Source organism: Henckelia pumila, chromosome 3 (assembly GCF_033568475.1).
Source record: "Henckelia pumila isolate YLH828 chromosome 3, ASM3356847v2, whole genome shotgun sequence".
NCBI classification, from domain to species: domain Eukaryota; kingdom Viridiplantae; phylum Streptophyta; class Magnoliopsida; order Lamiales; family Gesneriaceae; genus Henckelia; species Henckelia pumila.
Genome location: NC_133122.1, coordinates 128,962,844 through 128,968,826, shown reverse-complemented (window position 1 = coordinate 128,968,826; position 5,983 = coordinate 128,962,844).

The following is a 5,983-nucleotide window of genomic DNA, read 5'->3' as shown; positions in this document are numbered from 1 at the left end:
ACAAGCGTAGATGGAGCAAGACCAATTCTGAGAATCTCTGCCTTGTAATCAAAATCAAAATCCTTGAGATGAATATATTTTGTTGAGTGGAAGATTTACGATGATCATGCCAGTGCGTGAGATTTAAATATGGACTCGAACGAGGGATCGTGATTTAAGTCTGGGAGGAGTAGACTCTGGAGTGGGCTTTTAAATTTCTGAAGTAATGCTTGCGCGATAACGTCTAATCATGCGCTGTTCAATCGCGCGTTAGCGCTTGATGTGGTGTGGTAAAAAAGCGCGATAACGCCTAAGATAGCGCTATTAGGGAGCGCGATAGCGCCTGATGTGGAGGGGTAAAGGAGCGCATTAGCGCTAGGATGCAGCGCTATTGAGAGAGCGCGTTAGCGCTAGGATGCAGCGCGGATGAACCTGTAAGGGCGCGATTGCGCTGGTGGAAGGGCTATCGCACTTGGTGATCCAAGTTAGGCAGGTGTCATGCTCCATTCGTGTATCAGTGCAACGAAGGGGAGGCGCGAGCGCTCAAATGGAGTGGCGCGGGCGCGCCTTTAAGTCGCAAAACAACTCCTATTTTGTTCAGGTAAGGCGCGGGCGCTTCGATAAATGGAGCGGGTGCGCCGCTTGCTCAAATTTGAGATTTCGGAGCCTACAAATTTTTGAAAATTAAGAAAAATTAGCTCAAAAATTTAAAATAAATAAAAAAAAATACTTAAAACAATTAAATAACAAAAATTAAATAAACTAAAAAATAAAAACAAATAAAATAAAAAAAAGAAAATGCTTGGGTTGCCTCCCAAGTAGCGCTTGGTTTAAAGTCGTCAGCCCGACTTTCACGGGATTAATTCTTCCCCTTCTCTTTCACTCGCCAAATAAATTCCACGAACCGCCTTTTAAATTTTGCTTTTTTCGTGGCCTTCTTTGGTGGTTTTGGCGCTCTCTCGTTCGATGAATTAACCGCAATGTCGGCTTTTGAACGACCCTCCAAATTCATAACCGGCTCTATCAAGCATAATTTTTCAATAAGGGTGTTAGATGACTTCATGAATATATTAAAAATTACACTCTCACCGTCCACACCCATTGACAATGCACCTCTCTTCACCTCTATCTTGGCATCGGCAGTGGCCAAGAAGGGTCTCCCCAATATCAGGGGCATGTTTGCATCCTCCTTCATATCTAACACAACAAAATCCGCTGGAAAAATAAATTTATCTACTTTTACCAAAACATCTTCAATGATTCCAAGCAGATATGTGATAGATCGATCAGCCAACTGCAACGCGATCATGGTGGGCTTCACCTCACCAAGTCCTAAGCTCCTGAAAACAGACAAGGGCATGAGATTAATGCTAGCTCCTAAATCGCAAAGTGCATTATTAAAATAAGAAGAGCCAATAGTGCAAGGAATAGTAAAACTCCCTGGATCCTTAAGCTTTTGTGGCATCTTCTTTTGGAGCACCGCACTGCACTCTTCCGTTAAATTCACTACCTCGTTCTCTAGCAGCCTCCTCTTCTTGGACATCACCTCCTTTATGAACTTCGCATAATTCGGCATTTGCTCCAAAGCTTCAGCAAAGGGAATGTTGATGTGAATCTTCTTAAAAATCTCCAAGAACTTGGAAAATTGCTCGTCCAATGCTTTCTTCTTGAACCTTTGCGGGTATGGAAGTGAAGGCTTATACATTGGTTTTGGCTCAGATTCAAGCTCCTTCTCTTTCTCCTCAACTTTTTCCTCAAGTTTCTTATCCGCAACAGTAGGAATTTGAACTCCAACATCTTTGGCACTCCGCACTTGGATGGCATTGCACTGCTCCTTGGGATTCACCTCAGTATTGCTAGGGAACTGGCCGCGATTGTTGTCCTTCAGTGCGTTCGCCAAATGCCCAATACTAGTCTCCATGGATTGCAACACTGCGCCCATGTTGGCCATATGCGTCTCCAAACTGTCAAGTCGAGATTCAGTTCTCGCCATCCTCTTACCTGATTCCTGCACAAAAGTACTAACCACATCCTCCAAAGATGGCTTACCACCACCATTATTAGTATTGTTAGCATATGAAAAATTTTCATTATTCCGCAAATTAGGGTGAAAAGTATTGGGAATAGGATTACCTCTATAGCCTCCATATCCTCGGTAGCCATTTGGATTTATATAATTGACTTGCTCTATGGCCGGTGATCCTTCAACTCCAGTTGAATCTGCAACATTAATTTTATTCAAAGAAGCTACCTGTGTAGTTAGTGCAGATAATTGAGCAGTGATGGACGTGAGAGGATCCACTGCATACACTCCAGTTGGCTTTTTTACTCCTATACGCTCCGATGGCCATTGGAAACTATTGACCGTCATCTCCTCCAACATATCATAAGCCTGAACATGATCCTTCACAAATATAGTACCTCCAGCAGCAGAATCAACATTCATCCTTGTAGGCGCATTCAGTCCGTTGTAAAACCACTCGATCTGTTCCCAATCTGCAAAATTGTGGTTAGGACAACATCTTAATAATTCTTTATACCTTTCCCACGCCTCGTATAACTGTTCAGTGTCCATATGCCTGAAGGTGCTGATCTCGATCTTCAGTTGGGTGGTTTTGGCAGGAGGAAAATATTTTGCAAGAAATTTTTCTGCCATCACCTCCCAAGTAGTGATGCTTCCAAGTGGCAGTGATTGTAACCAACTTCTGGCTTGATCCCTGAGAGAAAATGGAAACAAGCGTAAGCGTATAATATCTTCAGGAACACCATTAAATTTTACCGTATCAGTAATTTCTAAGAAGGTCCTGAGATGCAGATGAGGATCAGCTGTGGCACTCCCATTAAATTGGTTCGATTGAACCATGTTTATCAATGCAGGCTTCAGCTCAAAATTGTTTGCATTGATAGTTCCTCGAGCGATTCCAGAATAGTGAGCCTGGATCGTCGGTCTGAAGTGATCTCTAATTGACACTAGGGGAGCTTGATTTGCTTCTTGTTCAGCCATTCTTTCAATTTCTTCTCTTCTAGCTCGTCTTAAAGCACGTGCAGTGTGCTCGATCTCCGGATCAAACAATAGAGAATTAGCACTTTGAGATCGTTGCATAGACTGCAATTAAAAGATAAGAAAAAATTAATTAGTAACTTAAAATAAAAAAAAACTCTAAATTAAAATCTAGACTAATTGGTAATAAGACTAAAAAATAATCAAAATTACTCCCCGGCAACGGCGCCAAAAACTTATTGTGAAATTTCCTCGCAAGCGTACGAGTGTCAAGTTTTAATATAGTGAATAATTCAGATATCGATCCCACAGGGAGTAAAATGAAAATATTTAGTACTTGTAATTAAAATAGTCTAAACTTTATCTAGAAAATCAAACTTTGAGAATTTTGTAATAAAATAAATAATCAGATGATTTAAAAGCACGCACACAACTTTCAGATTAAAACTCAGTCAGAGAATAACGGTCTAGAGGTATAGATTTCACCTGGTTTCAACAACAATCAATCCTAATTAATTAATCTTCATGAATTTCAATCAATTAATAGCCAAGAACACTTACGTATATTATTTCCCTCTCCCGAGCAACAAATAATGTTTATCAACTACAATTAAATTCCAATATCCCTATTAAGAATTTATCGCAGTGATCTATCACAAAACAATGTTCTTTTTAAAAGCTCTGTTAAAATCATACACTCTCCCGAACTGTATACATAATTAACAGTGTATTTTCTAATGTCCTATTCAAAATCCCCTCTCCCGAGCAATGACTTCAAATAAATATAACAAATCAATTATTGATCAGATAATTGAAAAGACAATCAATTCTAGAAAAAAACAATTAATCTAAAAGAAACTCAATTCAATAAAATCAAAAATTCATGAAAGCGTCTACACCAGGTTCCATCCGACCTCTAGACTATAAAAATTAGTTCATACTAAAATTCTGAAAACAATAAATAATAAATCCAAACATGTTCAGAATTAAATAAAAGATAAGAAACAAATCCGTCGTCGACGCCGTGTCCGGACTATCAAACTCCGTCTTCGTTCTTCAGTTAAGCTCCAGAAAAATCCTCTGCAAATCACACGATCAAACCCTCTGATTTCTGTGTAAAATATTGTGGCGGCTCTACCCCCCAGTTGTCTGACAAAAATCTTTTTATATCGCTCAGCAAAAGCCCTTCAAAAAGCCCATAGAATTAATTGCCCGAAATAATAAAACTTTCCAATCCAGCAACGGGGCGGGCGCTCAATAGACGGCGCGGGCGCGCCTTCAACTCGTAATTTCCAATTCTCAGATTTCAGAACTCTGCGCGTTAACTCTTGAAGAAGCGCTAACAAGGAGCGCTAAATAATTATTTCTTGGCCCAATAACAAAAAGCCCATTAACCTCTCCTGACTCTGTACGTTGTTTCCTTTTCTTTTCTTCTTTCTTCTTTTCTTTTCCTTTCTCTTCTAAACTTCTTATTTTTCTCCTCAAAATTCCATAATTCACAAAATCTCAATAATTCCCTACAATCACAAAAACAACAAAATACCCACATAAATCTGCTCGAAACAAATATTTAACAATTAAGATCATATATAAATTAAGTGTATAAAATACACTTATCAAGGTCGAAAGATGTATAATGACTTGAAGACTCAGTTTTGGTGGAAGCAATTGAAAGGAGATGTCACGAGGTTTGTATCCCGTTGTCTGAATTGTCAACAGGTGAAAGCCGAGAGGAAGAAGCCCGAAGGATTATTGCACAGTTTACCTATCCCGGAATGGAAGTGGGATCATATCTCTATGGATTTTGTCACGAAGCTACCGCGTTCAGTCAGAGGTTATGATGCGATATGGGTAGTGATTGATCGGTTGACGAAATCTGCTTGTTTCATTCCATACCGTATGACATACCGTCATGATCAGATGGCCGAGTTGTACGTCAGAGAGGTAGTGAGATTGCACGGCGTGCCAAAGTCGATAGTATCAGATAGAGATCCGAGGTTTACTTCTCACTTTTGGCACAGTCTTCAGGAGGCTTTGGGTACTCGTTTGCACTTGAGCACAGCGTATCACCCTCAGACCGATGGTCAGTCCGAGCGTACGATCCAGACTTTGGAGGATATGCTTCGCGCTATAGTTCTTGATTTTGGATCAGGTTGGCAGGAGTCCTTGCCTCTAGTGGAGTTTTCGTACAATAACAGCTTCCAGGCGAGTATTGGAATGGCACCTTTTGAAGCTTTGTACGGGAAGAAGTGCAGATCTCCGTTATTTTGGGATGAGATTTCAGAATCACCTGAGTTGGGTCCAGATATGATTCGCGATATGGCAGAGCAGGTGAAGTTGATCCGAGTCAGAATGAAGATAGCCCAAGACCGACAGGACAAGTATGCGAATGTCAGACGCAGACCACTGTGTTTCGAGCAGGGAGACCATGTGTTCCTGAAGATTTCTCCGTTCAGGGGCACTGTCAGATTCGGAAAGAGAGGAAAGTTGTTGCCGAGATTCATTGGTCCGTATGAAATTCTGGAGAAGATAGGCGATCTTGCCTATAGGATTGCTCTTCCTCTGTCTCTTTCAGGTATCCACGATGTGTTTCACGTTTCGATGCTACGGAAATGTCATCCGGATCCGTCTCACGTTCTTCAGCCGGACGAGGCCGAACTTGATGAGACTCTGAGTTACTTCGAGCGACCAATTCAGATTCTTGACAGAAAAGAGAAGCAGCTCAGGAACAAGTCGATTCCGTTGGTGAAGATTCAGTGGAGTCGTCACAAAGTTGAAGACGCGACTTGGGAGACCGAATCCGATTTGAGGCAGCGATTTCCAGAGTTGTTCGATTGAGGTGAGTTAGTCTTCAGTATGGTTCTTTCTTGTTCAGTCTGTGATCTGTCAGATTTCGAGGACGAAATCGAATCTTAGAGGGGGAGAATTGTAATGCCCCGATTTTATTATAATTGAGTTTAATCGAGATAAGCAGAGTTTTCAGTAATTAAGAATCGTATTGAT